The 22,705-nt window shown below is 47.5% G+C and overlaps 1 protein-coding gene and 1 pseudogene across 3 annotated transcripts in view; one reads left to right on the forward strand and one right to left on the reverse strand.

The window, feature by feature from the left end:
* CENPM (centromere protein M) overlaps positions 1-22,705 on the reverse strand; it is a 412,428-nt gene that overhangs the window by 203,833 nt on the left and 185,890 nt on the right. The gene's annotated exons all lie outside the window — the stretch shown is intronic.
* On the forward strand, positions 3,106-3,224 carry LOC134964315 (5S ribosomal RNA; annotated as a pseudogene).

Genomic DNA, 22,705 nt, shown 5'->3' on the forward strand with positions numbered 1-22,705 from the left:
GAGGAAGTCTGCTTCCCAGTTGTCCACTTCTGGAATGAAGACTGCTGACAGAGCGCTGGCATGTCTTTCCTCCCAGCGAAGAATCTTCGTGGCCTCGGCCATCGCCACTCTGCACCTTGTTCCGCCCTGGCGGTTTATGTACGCCATTGCTGTCACGTTGTCTGACTGAATCAAGACAGGCAGACCTCGAAGAAAATGCTCTGCTTGCAGGATGCCGTTGTAAATGGCCCTTAATTTCAGAATGTTTATGTGTAGACAAGCTTCCTGGCTTGACCACTTTCCCTGAAAGTTTCTTCTCTGTGTGACTGCTCCCCAGCCTCGGAGGCTTGCATCTGTGGTCACCAGGATCCAATCCTGAATCCCGAACCTGCGTCCCTCCAGAAGGTGAGAACTGTGCAGCCACCACAGAAGGGAGATACTGGTCCTGGGAGATGGAATTATTTTCCGGTGCATGTCCAGGTGAGACCCGGACCACTTGTCCAACAGGTCCCACTGAAACACCCTGGCATGGAACCTGCCATACGGAATGGCCTTGTAGGCCGCCACCATCTTCCCCAGCAACCGAGTGTATTGAAGAACTGACACCTTTGCTGGTTTCAGAATCTGTTTTACCATGTTCTGTATTTCCAGAGCTTTTTCCACTGGAAGAAAAACTCTCTGCAATTCTGTATCCAGAATCATACCCAGGAACGACAGCCGTGTCGTCGGATCCAACTGTGATTTTGGCAAATTTAGGAGCCAAACATGTTGTTCCAGAATAGTCAGTGAAAGGACAAAAAGTTTTTCAGCAATTGCTCCTTGGATCTCGCCTATATGAGGAGATCGTCCAAGTACGGGATAATTGTGATTCCCTGCTTGTGCAGGAGAACCATCATTTCTGCCATTACTTTGGTGAAAATCCTCGGAGCCGTGGACAGACCAAACGGCAACGTCTGAAATTGGTAATGACAATACTGAACAGCAAATCTCAGGTAAGCCTGATGTGGAGGATATATGGGGACATGCAAGTAGGCATCCTTTATGTCGACTGACACCATAAAATCCCCCTCCTCCAGACTGGAGATCACTGCTTGGAGAGATTCCATCTTGAATTTGAATTTTTTTAGAAAGAAATTGAGGGATTTTAGGTTCAGAATCGGTCTGACTGAGCCATCCGGCTTCGGGACCACGAACAGGCTCGAATAAAAGCCTTCCCCCTGTTGTGACGGGGGCACTGTGACAATTACTTGATTTTGACACAACTTTAGTATCGCAGCGCTTACTACCTCCCTTTCTAGAAGAGAAGCTGGCAAGGCCGATCTGAAAAATCGGTGAGGGGGCACGTCTTGAAACTCTAACCTGTATCCTTGGGTTACTATTTCTACTATCCAAGGTTCCAGGTCCGAGTGCACCCAGACCTGTCGGAAGAGTTGGAGACATGCCCCCACCGGTACGGACTCCCGCAGAGGAGCCCCAGCGTCATGCGGTGGATTTGGTAGAAGCCGGAGAGGACTTCTGCTCTTGGGAACTTGCCACAGCCTGTGACCTTTGTCCCCTTCCTCTTCCCCTCGCAGCAAGGAAGGAGGACCCACGTCCTTTTTTGAATTTATTGGGCCGAAAGGTCTGCATCTGATAGTGAGGCGTTTTCTTCTGCTGTGCAGGAACATAAGGTAAAAATGAAGACTTACCCGCGGTAGCCGTAGACACCAGGTCAGTGAGGCAGTCACCAAAAAAGACCGCGGTAGCCGTAGACACCAGGTCAGTGAGGCAGTCACCAAAAAAGACCCTACCGTTAAACGGTAGAGACTCTATCGCCTTCTTAGAGTCAGCGTCAGCATTCCATTGATGAATCCACAATGCTCTCCTTGCTGAGACTGCCATGGTATTGGCCCTTGATCCCAAAAGGCCAATATCCCTTACAGCTTCTTTTAAATATGCTGCAGCGTCCCTGATATGACCCAGAGTTAAAAGCACGCTATACCTGTCTAGGGTATCTATCTCAGATGACAAGTTATCTACCCACTTTTCAATAGCGCTACTCACCCATGCCGAAGCAACAGCAGGCCTGAGTAGCGTACCCGTAGTGACATAAATGGATTTTAGTGTATTTTCCTGCTTACGATTCGCAGGATCTTTTAGGGCTGCCGTGTCAGGAGACGGAAGCGCCACCTTTTTGGACAGACGCGATAAAGCTTTGTCTACCGTGGGGGTTGACTCCCACCTTTCCCTGTCCCCAAATGGAAACGGATATGTCACTGGAATTCTTTTGGGAACCTGTATCTTCTTGTCAGGATTTTCCCAAGCCTTTTCAGTTCATGAGAGGGAGGAAACGTTACCTCAGGTTTCTTTCCTTTAAACATACAGACCCTTGTATCAGGAACAGTAGGGTCCTCTGTTATATGCAACACTTCTTTTATCGCCATAATCATGTACTGAATACTGTTTAGCCAGTTTTGGATTTAATCTGGCATGACTATAGTCGACACTGGAATCAGAGTCCGTGTCGGTATCTGTAACAGCTATCTGGGTAAATGCACGTTTCTGTGACCCCGAAGGGGTCTGGGCTTGTGACAAAGCATCTACCATGGATTTCCTTCATGTCTGGTTCTTAGACTCAGATTTATCAAATCTCTTAGTCAACCGAGTCACATTTGCATTTAAAACACTCCACATATTTACCCAATCATCTGTCGGCCGTGCCGACACGGTCACTCTCACAGTAATTTCTGTCCCCACTCCAGCCTCCTCCTGGGAAGAGCACTCAGCCTCAGACATGTCGACACACACGTACCGACACTCACAACCACACTGGGGCTATAGGAGACAGACCCACAACAAAGCCTGTAAGAGAGACACAGAGGGGGTTCTGCCAGCTCACAACCCAGCGCCTATCCCGGTACTGAAGCGAGTAAAAAGGCTGCCCAGACCTGTTAGCGCTTTACATATATATATATATATATATATATATATATATATATATTCCCCTCCTCCACCCTCCCTCCCAACCCCCTTCCCCCTCCCCCCCCCCACCATCTCACTTCAATAGTCACTTTTACATCACCTAATTTGCATATTAAATTCATCTATGTCACTAAATGAAGAGTGTGAATCCATAAGGCACAACATAGCTACAGTCATACCACGCTGGAAATGCCCAAACACGCCTGATCTTGGAAGCCAAGCAGCGCTGGGCCTGATCAGTACCAGTAGGGGAGACCATCTGGGAAGATCAGGTACTGTACGAAACAGTAATTCAGAGAGGCCTGAGAAAGGTAAACACTATCTGCATTTAGTATACAAAATCACGAACCATAGGAATACTGCTATATACTGCACTGATTTAAATACTCTATGCACCATAATAACACTGCCACTCCAATATCATAAATATTTCTGCGCACAATTTATTTAGAGCCATCCCTGTAAAACAGCACATTCAATGCACAAGCACTTTATGAAGTAAATTTCAGTACTGTTAAATAAGCACTTGCCCTACAATATGAGATATTATGCTACCACCACTTGGAAGACGTAAATATTTGATTTTGAACTGATTCCTGATACTATATATCTACTCTTTTTTTTCCATATGGAACGATAACCATGGTTACCGGACTAATGCTGGGCCAGACAATCTACTGGAAAATGGCCACGAACACCTGTAAAGAATAGACAAAATCCCACCAAACATGGCCGCCGGGAGAGGACACACTATAAAGACTCCTTATTCCCTGGTAGACAAGGCTGCTGTGTGGATCAAAACAGTGACATCGCACCGCCGTGGGCGCATGCGCAGACGGTAGCGGAAGTGGGGCGGAAGTGACGTATCGCGGCCTCCGTCACCGGAAGTGGGGCGGAAGTGCCATGATTATACTACTAATGGACTTTTCACACTGTTTAACCTCTCAAAAACCGCTCAGATCAAATCGTTTTCACTAGATGTGGATTTATAATTGCCTGGCACCTTTCAGACTGCATTTTATAAATAGACTAACTGTATTTCAAACTTGATTGTATCACATGACTCCCTGCTAAGATATGACCCTCCCACCATGCTATAACTGCTATAAATAGACTCACAGGTCCATTGTACCCTTACCCTTTGAAGTCTCATTAGACGAAACGCGTTGGAAACCTTCACCTACCTCATTTAAGATAAGAAAAAATTCTTATACTCGCTCTTATACTTGCTTTTATTGTAGTTTTTATATAATTCATTTAAGATTGTAAGCTTGCGAGCAGGGCCTTCCTACCTCTATGTCTGTCTGTTTTTACCCAGTTTTGTTCTATTACTGTTGTTCTAATTGTAAAGCGCAACGGAATATGCTGCGCTATATAAGAAACTGTTAATAAAATAATAAATAAATAAGTGCTTTTAGTTCAGTTGTGTTTTATCATTGTCCCATTTTTTAGATGTTTCTTGTATATTTAATTATATGTGAATAAATACCTTTTTATATTACTATAATTGGCAACTATATACTTATTATACTGACACCTGGGTCGCTATATATCCTTCATCCCCCCCGTTTTTAACAAATCTCATCCAGGGAATCACCATCACTGTACTCATTTGAAGGATCCAGCTGACGCCCCATTAGGTACATAGGGGAGTGTCTATATAGATTGCCGAAGTTCACTCTTAACATATCTGTTTGTATCACAAGTGGCGCAATATCAATCCCTGTTTCCTAATACATATATATATATATATATAAATTAGCACCAAATCACTTGTGCCCCCCCCCCCCCCCATTTTGCACCCTGTTACTTGTACAGCAGTGTGGAGGTCAGGGCCAACGTCTCTGCAGCTTCTGTGAAGAGAAAATGGCGCTGGTCAAAGCTGTGTGGGCTAAGCCCCGCCCACTACATGGCGCGCGTCAGTCCCGCTTAAATTTATATTTATACTGGTGGGGGTCCCTTAACTAGTGCCTAGGCACTGTTTTTACTTATGCCAGTGCTGTTTGAGGTTCCCATGGTGCCCAGGGCACCCCCCCCCCTGCGCCCTGCAGTGCCGTGTTATGTGTGGGAGCATGGCGCGCTGTGCGGTACCTCAAACGCCGTCTTCTGCCGTCACTGAAGTCTTCTGATCTTCTCATACTCACCCGGCTTCTGTCTTCTGGCTCTGTGAGGGGGGTGACGGCGCGGCTCCGGGAACATGCAGCTAGGCACACCAAGTGATCGAACCCTCTGGAGCTAATGGTGTCCAGTAGCCTAAGAAGCAGAGCCTTTGAACTCAGAGAAGTAGGTCTGCTTCTCTCCCCTCAGTCCCACGATGCAGGGAGCCTGTAGCCAGCAGGTCTCCCTGAAAATAATAAACCTAACAAGTCTTTTTCTGAGAAACTCTGGAGAGCTCATCAGTGTGCATCCAGTCTCACTGGGCACAGAATCTAACTGGAGTCTAGAGGAGGGGCATAGAGGGAGGAGCCAGTTCACACCCATTCAAAGTCTTATAGTGTGCCCATGTCTCCTGTGGATCCCGTCTATACCCCATGGTTCTTGAAGCATCCCCAGCATTCTCTAGGATGTATGAGAAAAAGCTCTTCTGAGGGCTGCTGGAGCAGCCCACCTGTTGTATGCCTGCACTGCATGGAACCAACTACAAACCTGAGTTCCTGTGCACGGAGGTGGGGTTATAGAGGAGGCGGCGCTATGCATTCTGGGAACAGTCAAAGCTTTTAGCCTGTTGGTGCATCGATTCAAGATCCTACTCTACACCCCCCAATGTCATTCCCTGTGTAGCCCAGTGTACCCGCAGCAGAAAACAAACATATAAAATAAATGCAGAACTCTTCAAGAGCTTCCATTAGTGTGACCGGCTCCTCCGGGCACATTTTCTAAACTGAGTCTGGTAGCAAAGGCATAGAGGGAGGAGCCAGCCCACACTATCAAATTCTTAAAGTGCCAATGGCTCCTAGTGGGGTTCCATGGTACTAAATGGAACCCCAGTATCCACTAGGACGCAAGGGAAAATAAGGTAAAAATAATAATAAAAAAAAAAAGAAAGTACAGCACACCAAATCCACATCAATCGTCCATTAAACTCATTCAAGAACCTTCTTATACTACTTTCAGACCACATAAGCTGGGTCGCACCCGGGATATGTACATGGTTCCTACCCGGGTGTGACGCGGCTGAGATATTCAGAAAGGCGGCCCGACCCGGCAATATGATTGGAGATCATTTCCAAGCGCCGCCTCTTCCTATGTAGTGAACAGGTGCCGGGTCACATCGACCTGGCTTACCTGTTCACACCGCAAGCCGAACTGAACATGTGTTAAGCCCAGCTCGCTAACAGAGTTGAAATACCAGGTCGCTCAAACCAGATTATTTCAACTGACCCTTTTCAGACTGCGCTGCAACCTGGTTTGCTGTGCGCTCATGTGCAATAACCTAGGCTATTGCTGGCAGTAGGAAAAGGAGTATTTATTTTCACCTACTCATTTATGACACTGGAGGAAAGCAGTACAATTTATAGCTCATAATGGACACAAATCTTGGATTTAACCATATGCATCACTAAAGTTAAATTTAATTTTAACTCCTATATACACACAATAGTTACATTTACACTTTCAAAAATAAAAACATGTTTTCATTTATGTTTTGTGTTACTTCTGAATTTAATAGTAATAATAATAATTTTATATTCCAATAGGACTCAAGGCGCTTAACAGATACATAGCATAATATAGTACAGAAAATAACGTACAGAAAAGCTTTTCATAAAATACAGAAGCATGTAGATACTAAAGGGACATTATGGAAATGCTTGAGTAAACAGGAAAGTCTTGAGTCTACTTTTGAAGGATTCTATAGTTGGGGCCTCTCGCACTGTGCAGGGAAGTGAGTTCCATAGAGTCGGAGCTGCATGACTAAAAGCTCGACTCCCAGATGAATTACTGGAGAGTCTAGGTACTGCTAAAAGTCCGTCATCCGCAGATCGCAGTAATCGAGATGGGCAATATGGGATTAGAAGCTGGTTCAGGTACCTTGGGCCCTGGTCATGTAGTGCTTTGAAATTCAGTAAGCTTGAAGATGATTCGCCATCTTACAGGCAGCCAGTGAAGGTAGTAGAGTATGGGTGTTATGTGGCTAGAACGGGGCTGGTCGGTTAACAGCCTGGTAGCTGTGTTTTGCACCAGCTGTAAGCGTTGCAATTCTTTAGCTGGGAGACCAAGGTAGAGGGCATTACAGCAGTCTAATAGAGATAATACAAATGCATGGAAGACTTTTGGCAGATCATCTGAGGGAATTAAGTGCTTGATTCTGGCTATGTTCCTCTGCGAAAGAAAGAGGATTTGATTGTGGCTGATACAGATGTGTCCTCCTATATCGTTGCTGCGTACCGCGTAACGGGCGCCATGCAACTCGCGCCGACTCCTTTCGCTATGACGTCCGTTATAAGTTGCGTTATAAATCTAGCGTCACATTATAATAGTAACGTGCATTCTATTTTCTGTCCACCAGATGTCGCTTTTCCGAAACTGTACAGCGCATGCCTCAAATAGCCAATGGACCCTTCCTACCGCTGCCTGCTGGTTGGCTGACATTTATTGTGACAATAAAGAACCATTAATCACTTCCTTTTATAAAAAAAAGTCTGCTTCTACAAAATACAATGCCATGCTGCCGCCCTGTTCACTCAAGTCATTTTGTCGTTACGTTGTGTACAAAATCCCAAATTGTATTAGAATAAACAGCATTAATATTTCAGACAGCATTTCTGGTTCAGTTGCTTCAAATGGCCAGAAATTTTAATGCACAGTACCACTGGGTCCCTATCTCATTAATGACTCCCAGATGGTCTCCATTGCTTTTCCGACACTGTTGGCAGATTCAATTTGTTGTTGTTTTTTTTTAAAGCAATCAGATAAAACACATCACATATACACCCAGAGGGCCTGCTTGTACCATGGTCGGCTGTGGCATTACGAATACAGTGTCCGCCTGCAATGCGTGCATCCCGTGTTCGATACCCAGTGGGGCGCGCAATTATTATTATTTTTTATGTATTTATTATTTTTTAATACAATAAAGCTATTTGGTGTGTTGCTACTTCCCTTTATATAAAAAAGTTCCCTTCTGCAAAATACAATGCCACGCTGCCGCCCTGTTCACTCAATTCATTTTGTCGTTACATTGTGTACAAAATCCCGGATTGTATTAGCATAAACAGCATTAATATTTCGGACAGCATTTCCGGTTCAGTTGCTTCAAATGGGCAGAAATATTTAATGCACAGTGCCACTGGGTCCCTATCTCATTAATATGACTCCCAGATGGTCTCCCATTGCTTTTCCGACACGGTTGGCGGATTCAATCAGTTTTTTTTAATTTATTATTTTTTAAATAAAGTATAGGTCACACCACAAATACATCAGGAGTGCTTACTCTTACCAGAGAGACCTGTGGCCTAGCGGTTAGAGTAAGGCGCTTGCAGTGCATGCCCCCTCGGTTCGATCCCTAGCAGGGGCAGTTTGCTGCATCCAGCACCTTGCATCAGGTGCTAGTGTGTGTACTGTATTCAAAATGGCGACAACAGGCAGACGCTATATTAAAGGGTAGCTCCTGATCCTTCAGAGGTGGCGGGACTGGCGACTGCCGAACAGGGAGAAGCGGAGGGCTTATAATCAAGCCCGCCGTGAAATCCTGGCAAAATATGGCCGGTCCCGCAGCATTAGGTCACTTCAGAGGAAGTGGAGTTACCTTGTCACCAGGGAGCCCAGGAAAATAGAATTGCTCCAGCTGTCGCTAATGACGAGTAAGTACAGTCCAGTACTGCACATTATTACTATTTAAGTAATGTACATTATACGCTATAGCCAATCAGTATCCGCTGTAGTGGCATACTGTTTGGCTTAATGTGTGCTCCGGCCCAATTCACACTACTTTACTGTATATGGATTTTGTCTTTAGATTGTGTACGGATACCTGGTATTTCTTAACATACAGTTTTCACATTTTGTGAATTAGTGCTCCCTACACTGTCAAACTAAAAGCAGCATTCTGCACCTCTCCCACTTCAGTATCACTCATTATTATTCATTCCCACTGTGTTCACTGTATGTGTGTGCCGGGTTACGATCATTAGGTCGACCGTCATTGCTTGGACGACATGGTCTATACTATAGGTCGACATGTGCTTGGTCAACATGGAAAAAGAATGACATGATCTTTTCACAATTTATTTTATTATTCAATTTTTCATACTTTACGACCCATGTGGACTACAATTGTGAATGGTAACCTGTGGTGAGCGCAGCGAGCACTTTGCCCGAAGTATGACGAGGGGACACGGTGCACTAATTGGGGTTCCCGGTCACTCTACGAAGAAAATACCCAAAAATTTCAATAGTACCATGTTGACCTTTTTTCATGACGACCTAGCATATGTCCACCTATAGACCATGTCAACCAATAGTGGTCGACATAATGACTGTCGACCTTAGTGTGGTGCACCCAATGACTGCTACCCCGTGTACCTAAGCACCTCCCCAGCCATTATTTACTGTTACATCATTCAGTATGTGCAGTAATGTATCTAAGGGCACTGTACATTCCTTTTTGCACCCAGGGCGTCAGCAGATAAGGTGGCGAAGGGCCCGACGCCACAGCTTCACGGCCATACCGGGGACCAGCGCAACAACCAGTAAGTCCGGTACTCTCTTTATTGTGTACTCTTTATATCTTTCAATGCACGCGCATCTGTAATTACACTACTAATAATAATTTTCTTTATAACACGCTCTTTCTCCAAACAGGACTCAAGGCGCTTTACAGACATCAAAACAATAAACATAATACAGAAGATTAATACAGCAATACTAGGCCACACAGACATAAAAATGAAAACCTAGAATGCATAGAGTAATCATAATGCAGGATTGGTGTAGGCATTTTGGGTAATAGCTTCCATGGGCTGTGTATTCCACCCTCACAGGGTACCAGGTGCGGCAGCCATCTTGGGCGCACTGCGTAGGATTACCTTTGGTGGAACAGTCCACCCCTAGAAGAGATTACACCAAAATAAGAATTTACTTACCGATAATTCTATTTCTCGTAGTCCGTAGTGGATGCTGGGGACTCCGTCAGGACCATGGGGAATAGCGGCTCCGCAGGAGACAGGGCACAAAAATAAAGCTTTAGGATTAGGTAGTGTGTACTGGCTCCTCCCCCTATGACCCTCCTCCAAGCCTCAGTTAGGATACTGTGCCCGGACAAGCGTACACAATAAGGAAGGATATTGAATCCCGGGTAAGACTCATACCAGCCACACCAATCACACCGTATAACTTGTGATCTGAACCCAGTTAACAGTATGACAAACGTAGGAACCTCTGAACAGACGGCTCACAACAATAACAACCCGAATTTGTTTGTAACAATAACTATGTACAAGTATTGCAGACAATCCGCACTTGGGATGGGCGCCCAGCATCCACTACGGACTACGAGAAATAGAATTATCGGTAAGTAAATTCTTATTTTCTCTAACGTCCTAAGTGGATGCTGGGGACTCCGTCAGGACCATGGGGATTATACCAAAGCTCCCAAACGGGCGGGAGAGTGCGGATGACTCTGCAGCACCGAATGAGAGAACTCCAGGTCCTCCTCAGCCAGGGTATCAAATTTGTAGAATTTTGCAAATGTGTTTGCCCCTGACCAAGTAGCAGCTCGGCAGAGTTGTAATGCCGAGACCCCCCGGGCAGCCGCCCAGGATGAGCCCACTTTCCTTGTGGAATGGGCCTTGACAGATTTAGGTTGTGGCAAGCCTGCCACAGAATGTGCAAGTTGAATTGTGCTACAAATCCAACGAGCAATCGTCTGCTTAGAAGCAGGAGCACCCATCTTGTTGGGTGCATACAATATAAACAGTGAGTCAGACTTTCTGACTCCCGCCGTTCTTGAAATATATATTTTCAATGCCCGGACCACGTCCAACAACTTGGAATCCTCCAAATCGTTAGTAGCCGCAGGCACCACAATAGGCTGGATCAGGTGAAACGCTGACACCACCTTAGGCAGAAAATGAGGACGTGTCCGCAGTTCTGCCCTGTCCGTATGGAAAATCAGATATGGGCTCTTATATGATAAAGCCGCCAATTCTGATACTCTCCTGGCTGAAGCCAGGGCCAGTAGCATGGTTACTTTCCATGTAAGATACTTCAACTCCACCGATTTGAGCGGCTCAAACCAATGGGATTTGAGAAAATCCAAGACTACATTAAGATCCCACGGTGCCACTGGGGGCACAACCGGGGGCTGTATATGTAGTACTCCTTTTACAAAAGTCTGGACTTCAGGAACTGAAGCCAATTCTTTCTGGAAGAAAATCGACAGGGCCGAAATTTGAACCTTAATGGACCCCAATTTGAGGCCCATAGACAATCCTGTTTGCAGGAAATGTAGGAATCGACCCAGTTGAAATTCCTCCGTGGGGGCCTTCCTGGCCTCACACCACGCAACATATTTTCTCCAAATGCGGTGATAATGTTGTGCAGTCACCTCCTTCCTGGCTTTTACCAGTGTAGGAATGACCTCTTCCGGAATGCCTTTTTCCCTTAGAATTCGGCGTTCAACCGCCATGCCGTCAAACGCAGCCGCGGTAAGTCTTGGAATAGACACGGTCCCTGCTGAAGCAGGTCCGGTCTTAGAGGTAGAGGCCACGGATCCTTCGTGAGCATCTCTTGAAGTTCCGGGTACCAAGTTCTTCTTGGCCAATCCGGAGCCACTAGTATCGTTCTTACTCCCTTTTGCCGTATAATTCTCAGTACCTTTGGTATGAGAGGCAGAGGAGGGAACACATACACTGACTGGAACACCCACGGTGTTACCAGAGCGTCCACAGCTATTGCCTGAGGGTCTCTTGACCTGGCGCAATACCTGTCCAGTTTTTTGTTGAGGCGGGACGCCATCATATCCACCATTGGTTTTTCCCAACGGTTCACAATCATGTGGAAGACTTCTGGATGAAGTCCCCACTCTCCCGGGTGTAGATCGTGTCTGCTGAGGAAGTCTGCTTCCCAGTTGTCCACTCCCGGAATGAATACTGCTGACAGTGCTATCACATGATCTTCCGCCCAGCGAAGAATCCTTGCAGCTTCTGCCATTGCTGTCCTGCTTCTTGTGCCGCCCTGTCTGTTTACGTGGGCGACTGCCGTGATGTTGTCCGACTGGATCAACACCGGCTGACCCTGAAGCAGGGGTTTTGCCAGACTTAGAGCATTGTAAATCGCTCTTAGCTCCAGTATATTTATGTGAAGAGACATCTCCAGGCTTGACCATACTCCCTGGAAGTTTCTTCCCTGTGTGACCGCTCCCCAGCCTCTCAGACTGGCATCCGTGGTCACCAGGACCCAGTCCTGTATGCCGAATCTGCAGCCCTCTAACAGATGAGCACTCTGCAACCACCACAGAAGAGACACCCTTGTCCGTGGCGATAAGGTTATCCGCTGATGCATCTGCAGATGCGATCCGGACCATTTGTCCAGCAGATCCCACTGAAAAGTTCGTGCGTGGAATCTGCCGAATGGAATCGCTTCGTAAGAAGCCACCATCTTTCCCAGGACTCTTGTGCATTGATGCACAGACACTTTCCCTGGTTTTAGGAGGTTCCTGACAAGTTCGGATAACTCCCTGGCTTTCTCCTCCGGAAGAAACACCTTTTTCTGAACCGTGTCCAGAATCATTCCCAGGAACAGCAGACGTGTCGTCGGGGTCAACTGAGATTTTGGAAAATTCAGAATCCACCCGTGTTGTTGCAGCACTAGTTGGGTTAGTGCTACTCCGTCCTCCAGCTGTTCTCTGGACCTTGCCCTTATCAGGAGATCGTCCAAGTAAGGGATAATTAATACGCCTCTTCTTCGCAGAAGAATCATCATTTCGGCCATTACCTTGGTAAAGACCCGAGGTGCCGTGGACAATCCAAACGGCAGCGTCTGAAACTGATAATGACAGTTTTGCACCACGAACCTGAGGTACCCTTGATGTGAAGGGCAAATTTGGGACATGTAGGTAAGCATCCTTTATGTCCAGGGACACCATAAAGTCCCCTTCTTCCAGATTCGCTATCACTGCTCTGAGTGACTCCATCTTGAACTTGAATTTTTGTATGTACAGGTTCAAAGATTTCAGATTTAGAATAGGTCTTACCGAGCCGTCCGGCTTCGGTACCACAAATAGCGTGGAGTAATACCCCTTTCCCTGTTGTAGGAGGGGTACCTTGACTATCACCTGCTGAGAAAACAGCTTGTGAATGGCTTCCAATACCGTCGCCCTGTCTGAGGGAGACGTTGGCAAAGCAGACTTTAGGAACCGGCGAGGGGGAGACTTCTCGAATTCCAACCTGTAACCCTGAGATACTACCTGCAGAATCCAGGGGTCCACCTGTGAGCAAGCCCACTGTGCGCTGAAATTCTTGAGTCGACCCCCCACCGCTCCTGAGTCCGCTTGTAAGGCCCCAGCGTCATGCTGAGGGCTTTGCAGAACCCTGGGAGGGCTTCTGTTCCTGGGCAGGGGCTGCTTGCTGCCCTCTCTTACCCCTTCCTCTGCCCCGAGGCAGATATGACTGTCCTTTTGTCCGCTTGTTCTTATAGGACCGAAAGGACTGCGGCTGAAAAGACGGTGTCTTTTTCTGTTGGGAGGGGGTCTGAGGTAAAAAGGTGGATTTTCCGGCAGTTGCCGTGGCCACCAGATCCGATAGACCGACGCCAAATAATTCCTCCCCTTTATACGGCAATACTTCCATATGTCGTTTGGAATCCGCATCACCTGACCACTGTCGCGTCCATAAACTCCTTCTGGCAGATATGGACATCGCATTTACTCTCGATGCCAGAGTGCAAATATCTCTCTGAGCATCTCGCATATAAAGGAATGCATCCTTTAATTGCTCTATAGTCAATAAAATACTGTCCCTATCCAGGGTATCAATATTTTCAGTCAGGGAATCCAACCAGACGACCCCAGCACTGCACATCCAGGCTGAGGCGATGGCTGGTCGCAGTATAACACCAGTATGTGTGTATATACTTTTTAGGGTAGTTTCCAGTCTCCTATCAGCTGGATCCCTGAGGGCGGCCGTATCAGGAGACGGTAACGCCACTTGTTTTGATAAGCGTGTGAGCGCCTTATCCACCCTAGGGGGTGTTTCCCAGCGCGCCCTAACCTCTGGCGGGAAAGGGTATAATGCTAATAACTTTTTTGAAATTAGCATTTTTCTATCTGGGTTAACCCACGCTTCATCACATACATCATTTAATTCCTCTGATTCAGGAAAAACTACAGGTAGTTTTTTCACCCCCCACATAATACCCCTTTTTGTGGTACTTGCAGTATCAGAGATATGCAAAGCCTCCTTCATTGCCGTGATCATATAACGTGTGGCCCTACTTGAAAATACGTTTGTTTCATCACCGTCGACACTAGATTCAGTGTCTGTGTCTGGGTCTGTGTCGACCGACTGAGGTAAAGGGCGCTTTACAGCCCCTGACGGTGTCTGAGACGCCTGGGCAGGTACTAACTGGTTTGCCGGCTGTCTCATGTCGTCAACTGATTTTTGTAATGTGCTGACATTATCACGTAATTCCATAAACAAAGCCATCCATTCCGGTGTCGACTCCCTGGGGGGTGACATCACCATTATCGGCAATTGCTCTGCCTCCACACCAACATCGTCCTCATACATGTCGACACACACGTACCGACACACAGCAGACACACAGGGAATGCTCTTATCGAAGACAGGACCCCACTAGCCCTTTGGGGAGACAGAGGGAGAGTTTGCCAGCACACACCCAAGCGCTATAATATATATGGGAACAACCTTATATAAGTGTTGTTCTTTATAGCAGCTTAAATATATCAAAATATCGCCAAAAAAGTGCCCCCCCTCTCTGTTTTACCCTGTTTCTGTAGTGCAGTGCAGGGGAGAGTCCTGGGAGCCTTCCTCACAGCGGAGCTGAGCAGGAAAATGGCGCTGTGTGCTGAGGAGAATAAGCCCCGCCCCCTATTTCGGCGGGCTTTTCTCCCGTAGTTTTAGATAACTGGCATGGGTTAAATACATACATATAGCCTCAATGGCTATATGTGATGTATTCTTTTGCCATAAGGTATTAAATATTGCTGCCCAGGGCGCCCCCAGCAGCGCCCTGCACCCTCCGTGACCGCTTGGTGTGAAGTGTGTGACAACAATGGCGCACAGCTGCAGTGCTGTGCGCTACCTTCATGAAGACTGAAGAGCCTTCTGCCGCCTGTTTCCGGACCTTCAATCTTCAGCATCTGTAAGGGGGGTCGGCGGCGCGGCTCCGGGACGAACCCCAGGGTGAGACCTGTGTTCCGACTCCCTCTGGAGCTAATGGTGTCCAGTAGCCTAAGAATCCAATCCATCCTGCACGCAGGTGAGTTGAAATTCTCTCCCCTAAGTCCCTCGATGCAGTGAGCCTGTTGCCAGCAGGACTCACTGAAAATAAAAAACCTAAAAACTTTTTCTAAGCAGCTCTTTAGGAGAGCCACCTAGATTGCACCCTGCTCGGACGGGCACAAAAACCTAACTAAGGCTTGGAGGAGGGTCATAGGGGGAGGAGCCAGTACACACCACCTAATCCTAAAGCTTTATTTCTGTGCCCTGTCTCCTGCGGAGCCGCTATTCCCCATGGTCCTGACGGAGTCCCCAGCATCCACTTAGGACGTTAGAGAAATGGGGGTGATTGCAGCATCCTTACGTTCAGCGTAGGGTACCAACAAAACTATCAGGACCATGTATTTTCATCCCATCCACAAGCATACCAGATGAGGCAGCCATGTTGGGTGCACTACGGAGGTTACACTGGGAGGTAAGCCGCCATACATGGGCCCAATGCATACATGGGAGAACAGGCACTAGTGTAGTCGTATGATATAACCTGTATGAACAATCCACTTGAGGCACATCCTGCCCGCAGAGGAACCATCAGAGGCCCTCATTTGGGGTGCACTGTGTTAGATGCTGCTAGCAGGGTGTGCAATCAGTGGAGGTACACCTCACAGGAATGCCACACGGTGGGGTGGAAGTATGCAGTAAAAGTTTTTTTTTTTTTTATAAAGAAAGCACATGGGGGGTAATTCCAAGCTGATCACAGCAGGATTTTTGATAGCAATTGGGCAAAACCATGTGCACTGCAGGGATGGCAGATATAACATGTGCAGAAAGAGTTAGATTTGGGTGGGTTATTTTATTTCTGTGCAGGGTAAATACTGGCTGCTTTATTTTTACATTGCAATTTAGATTGCAGATTGAACTCACCACACCCAAATCTAACTCTCTTTGCACATGTTATATCTGCCTCCCCTGCAGTGCACATGGTTTTGCCCAATTGCTTACAAAAATCCTGCTGCGATCAACTTGGAATTACCCCCATGGTGAGATCACCTTTGCAGGTAAACAATGAAAAGAGGGCGATTATCCTGGTCTAATAGGAGCAGTAAGGGGGGGTATGAGAATGTGGGGAGCACACCAAAATCCGATGAAAACTACCCTGCTGGGCCTGACCTTGGTGCTCCCCCCCCCCCCTCCACGTGCTCCCTGCTCACCTTGAGGGGTAGGCCTGTAAGGCACTACTGATGTTCTCTGCCAGAGGGTTAGTAGGCCTGATCCTGGTGATTTCATTGCAGAGGTTTGGTGAGTGAATATAATGTTCCTGAATTCTTTCTTGAGGTTGTTCAATGTTTGTTCAACTGTTTTTTTTAACTGTTAATTTTCAAAACGCTTAAAGATAGGTACGCTTTGAGTATTGGAACGCACAGCTGTGCATGGTTGAAGCTACAGATATACAGTACTATGGTAAACTGACACAACTACAGCTGAGACAAATGTCCCACTAATCAAAGGTGTTAGATTGCACAGTGTTTGACTATGAAAACACCAGCCCAGTCTGCCTTCATTAAATATGCAGCACGACCAAAAATAGGATTTTAATACCTACCGGTAAATCTTTTTCTCCTAGTCCGTAGAGGATGCTGGGGACTCCAAAAGGACCATGGGGGTATAGACGGGATCCACAGGAGACATGGGCACTTTAAGATTTTAAATGGGTGTGAACTGGCTCCTTCCTCTATGCCCCTCCTCCAGACCTCAGTTATAGGAACTGTGCCCAGGGAGACGGACATTTCGAGGAAAAGGATATTTGTTAACTAAAGGTGAGATACATACCAGCCCACACCACCACACACCGTACAGCATGGCTTTTAAGAAATACCAGTTAACAGCATGAACCAAAACAGCAACAGGCTAAACATAACCGAAACACAATCTCCGTGTAACAGAAGCAATAACTAGCAACACTACTGCAAATACAGTCCGCACAGGGACGGGCGCCCAGCATCCTCTACGGACTAAGAGAAAAGGATTTACCAGTAGGTATTAAAATCCTATTTTCTCTTACGTCCTAGAGGATGTTGGGGACTCCAAAAGGACCATGGGGTTTATACCAAAGCTCCAGACCGGGCGTGAGAGTGCGGACGACTCTGCAGCACCGATTGAGCAAACATGAGGTCCTCATCAGCCAGGGTATCAAACTTGTAGAACTTAGCAAAAGTGTTTGAACCCGACCAAGTAGCTGCTCAGCAAAGTTGTAGAGCCGAGACTCCTCGGGCAGCCGCCCAAGATGAGCCCACCTTCCTGGTAGAATGGGCCTTCACTGACTTCGGTAACGGCAATCCAGCTGTAGAATGAGCATGCCGAATCGTATTACGGATCCAGCGTGCAATAGTCTGCTTGGCAGCAGGAGCCCCAATCTTGTTGGGAGCATATAGGACAAACAGAGCCTCTGATTTCCTAATCTGAGCCGTACTGGCGACATAAATTTTCAAAGCTCTGACTACATCGAGAGACTTTGAATCAGCCAAGGCTTCCGTAGCCACAGGCACCACAATAGGTTGGTTTATGTGAAACGAAGAAACCGCCTTTGGCAGAAATTGTTGACGAGTTCTCAATTCCGCTCTATCCACATGGAATATCAAATAGGGGCTCTTGTGAGACAAAGCCGCTAATTCCGACACCCGCCTTGCGGACGCCAAAGCCAAAAGCATGTCCACTTTCCAAGTGAGAAATTTCAACTCAACTTTTCGCAAAGGTTCAAACCAGTGCGACATAAGAAATTGCAACACCACATCAAGGTCCCATGGTGCCACAGGTGGCACAAACGGAGGTTGGATGTGCAGCACTCCTTTCACGAAAGTCTGAACCTCTGGAAGGGCGGCCAATTCTTTTTGAAAGAAAATAGAGAAGGCCGAAATCTGCACTTTAATGGAGCCTAATTTTAGGCCCGCATCCACACCTGCCTGCAAAAAATGGAGGAAACGACCCAGCTGAAATTCTTCCGTAGGAGCCTTCTTGGATTCACACCAAGACGCATACTTTCTCCAAATACGGTGATAATGCTTCGCCGTAACCTCCTTTCTAGCCTTAAGCAGAGTAGGGATGACTTCACCGGGAATACCCTTGCGAGCTAGGATTTGGCGTTCAACCTCCACGCTGTCAAACGCAACCGCGGTAAGTCCTGGAACACGCACGGCCCTTGCAGTAACAGATCCTCTCGTAGAGGAAGAGTTCAGGGATCTCCTATGAGTAATTCCTGAAGATATGGATACCAGGCCCTCCGTGGCCAATCTGGAACAATGAGTATCGCCTGAACCCTTGTTCTTATTATGATCCTTATCACTTTTGGAATGAGTGGAAGTGGAGGGAACACATATACCGACCGAAACACCCACGGAGTTACCAGGGCGTCCACTGCACTGGCTTGAGGGTCCCTCGACCTGGAACAATATCTCTGAAGCTTCTTGTTGAGGCGAGATGCCATTATGTCTATTTGAGGAATTCCCCAACGACTTATTACTTCTGCAAAGACCTCTTGATGAAGACCCAACTCTACTGGATGGAGATTGTGTCTGCTGAGGAAATCTGCTTCCCAGTTGTCCACGCCCCAAAGGAAGACCGCTGACAGAGCACTTACATGTTTTTCCACACAGCGGAGAACTCTTGTGGCCTCCGCCATCGCAGCTCTGCTCTTTGTCCACCCTGGCGGTTTATGTACGCCACTGCTGTTACGTTGTCCGACTGAATCAGGACAGGCAAACGCGAAGGTGTTCCACTTGTAGAAGGCCGTTGTAGATGGCTCTTAATTCCAGAACGTTTATGTGCAGACAAGCTTACTGGCTTGACCATTTCCCTGGAAATTTCTTCCCTGTGTGACTGCTCCCCAGCCCCGAAGGCTTGCATCCGTGGTCACGAGGACCCAATCCTGGACCCCGAACCTGCGTCCCTCTTGGAGGTGAGAACTGTGAATCCACCACAGGAGAGATATTCTGGTCCAGGAAGATAGGCTTATTTTCCGGGGCATGTGCAGGTGAGACCCGGACCACTTGTCCAACAGGTCCCACTGAAATACCCGGGCATGAAACCTGCCAAATGGAATGGCTTCGTAAGCTGCAACCATCTTCCCCAGTAACCGAGTGCATTGATGAATCGACACTCTTGCTGGTTTCAGAATCTCCTTGACCATGTTCTGGATTTCCAGAGATTTTTCCGATGGGAGAAACACTCCCTGCAGTTCCGTGTCCAGGATCATGCCCAAGAAAGACAGCCGTGTTGTCGGAATCAACTGTGACTTTGGCAAATTTAGGATCCAACCATGTTGTTGCAGAACTGTCAGGGAGAGCGCAACGTTTCTTAGCAATTGCTCCTTTGATCTCGCCTTTATCAGGAGATTGTCCAAGTACGGGATAATTGTGACACCCTGCTTGCGTAGGAGCACCATCATTTCCGCCATTACTTTGGTGAAAACCCTCGGAGCCGTGGAAAGACCAAACGGCAACGTCTGAAATTGGTAATGACAATCCTGAACAGCAAACCTCAGGAAAGCTTGATGTGGAGGATATATTGGGACATGTAGGTAGGCATCTTTGATGTCGACTGACGCCATAAAATCCCCCCCTTCCAGACTGGTGATCACTGCTCAAAAAGATTCCATCTTGAACTTGAAACTTTTCAAATATAGATTGAGGGATTTTAGGTTCAGGATCGGTCTGACCGAGCCATCCGGCTTTGGGACGACAAATAGACTTGAATAAAACCATTCTCCCCGTTGTGACGGGGGTACCGTGACAATGACACGCTGTTGACACAGCTTTTGTATCGCAGCACACACTACTTTCCTTTCTGGCAGAGAAACTGGCAAGGCTGATTTGAAAAATCGGTGGGGGGGCACGTTTTGAAACTCCAGTTTGTACCCTTGGGACACTATTTCTAACACCCAAGGATCCAGGCCAGAGTGAAACCAGACCTGACTGAAGAGTCGGAGACGTGCCCCCACCGGTACGGACTCCCGTAGAGGAGCCCCAGCGTCATGCGGTGGACTTGGCAGAAGCTGGGGAGGACGTCTGCTCCTGGGAACCTGACACAGCAGGTGACTATTTTCCCCTTCCTCTACCTTTAGAGGCAAGGAAGGACGACCCTCTTCCTTTTTTTGTATTTATTGGGCCGAAAGGACTGCATCTGATAGTGAGGCGTCTTTTTCTGTTGTGCAGGGACATAAGGAAGAAATGATGACTTACCCGCGGTAGCTGTAGACACCAGATCAGCGAGGCCGTCACCAACATGACACCACCTTTATACGGGAGAGCCTCCATAGCTTTCTCACAGCATTCCATTGATGAATCCACAGTGCTCTCCTGGCCGAAACTGCCATGGCATTGGCCCTTGATCCCAAGAGGCCAATATCCCTCGCCGCATCCTTTAGGTAAACTGCAGCGTCCCTGATATAACCGAGAGTCAAAAGAATGCTATCCCTATCCAGGGTATCCATGTCAGATGCCAAGTTATCTGCCCACTTACCAATAGCGCTACTCACCCACGCCGACGCCACGGCAGGTCTGAGCAGCGCACCCGTAGTGACAGAAATGGATTTTAAGGTAGTTCCCTGCTTACGATCCCCAGGGTCCTTTAGGGCAGCCGTGTCAGGAGACGGAAGCGCCACCTTTTTAGACAGCCGCGACAGAGCCTTGTCCACATTGGGGGATGACTCCCACTTCTCCCGGTCCTCAGAGAGGAATGGATATGCCATTAGAATTCTTTTGGAAATCTGCCACCTTTTGTCAGGAGATTCCCAAGCTTTTTCACAAAGTGTGTTCAACTCATGAGAGGGGGGAAACATCACCTCGGGTTTTTTATCCTTATACAAACAAACCCTAGTATCAGGAAAAGTAGGTACTTCTGTAATATGTAAAACGTCTTTAATTGCCACAATCATGTACTGAATACTCTTAACCAGTTCGGATTTAAACTGGCCTCACTATAGTCGACACTGGAGTCAGAGTCTGTGTCGGTATCAGTATCTGCCATCTGGGTAAATTAACGCTTTTGTGACCCTGAGGGGTACTGGACCTGAGACGAGGCGTCCTCCAGGGATTTCCTCCATGTTTGGGTCTGAGAATCAAATTTATCCAGCCTTTTTGTCAATAACGCCACGTTTGCATTCAACGTACTCAACATATCCACCCAATCAGCAGTCCGCGGTGCCGACAGTCACTCCCAGCACCTTATCCGCCCCCACTGCAACTTCCTCCGGGGAGGAGCACTCAGCCTCAGACATGTCGACACACACGTACCAACACACTGGCTATAGGGGACAGACCCACGGAAAGCCTGTTAGAGAAACACAGAGGGAGTTTACCAGCTCCCACCCCAGCACCTATCCCGGTACTGAGACTTTTTACACACTGCCTCAGACCTGTTTGCGCTTTTATATCAAATGATAGTAGCACCAATTTACTGTCGCGCCCCCCCCCCCCCCCCGTTTTGCACCGTTACTTGTGCAGACGTGCAGAGGTCCGGGCCAGCGTCTCTGCATCCTGTGCAGAGAAAATGGCGCTGGTAAGCTGTGAGGGCTAAGCCACGCCCCCTCAACAGCGCGCTTTTGTCCCGCTCGAATTAAAAAAATGTATACTGGCGGGGGCTATATTTAGTGCAGTACAGTTTAGCCAGTGTTTTAACTTCAGTAATCATGCTGCCCAGGGCGCCTCCCCTGCAAGTGCCACCCTATGATTGTGTGGGAGCATGGCGCGCAGCGCGACCGCTGCGCGGTACCTCAGACCTGAAGTCTTCTGCCGTCACTGAAGTCTTCTTTCTTCGTAATACTCACGCTGCTTCTATCCTCTGGCTCTGTGAGGGGGGTGACGGCGCGGCTCCGGGAACGAGCAGCTAGGCACACCAAGTGATTGGACCCTCTGGAGTTAATGGTGTCCAGTAGCCTAAGAAGCAGAGCCTTTCAACTCACAGAAGTAGGTCTGCTTCTCTCCCCTCAGTCCCACGATGCAGGGAGCCTGTAGCCAGCAGTGCTCCCTGAACATAAAAAACCTAACAAAAGTCTTTTTTACAGAGAAACTCAGGAGAGCTCCCCTGTGAGTGTCCAGTCTCTCTGGGCACAGAATCTAACTAAGGTCTGTAGGAGGGGCATAGAGGGAAGAGCCAGTTCACACCCATTTAAAGTCTTAAAGTGCCCATGTCTCCTGCGGATCCCGTCTATACCCCCATGGTTCTTTTGGAGTCCCCAGCATCCTCTAGGACATAAGAGAAATTACAAACACAAGTATTTTAAATTACAAACACATCCTGAAATCACAAATCTAACAAATTGTTTGCATAGTGTTCATTTAGTATAGAAGTGGCTTGCAGAGCTTCAGATT

This window comes from Pseudophryne corroboree, chromosome 9 (genome assembly GCF_028390025.1).
Source record: "Pseudophryne corroboree isolate aPseCor3 chromosome 9, aPseCor3.hap2, whole genome shotgun sequence".
NCBI classification, from domain to species: Eukaryota; Metazoa; Chordata; class Amphibia; order Anura; family Myobatrachidae; genus Pseudophryne; species Pseudophryne corroboree.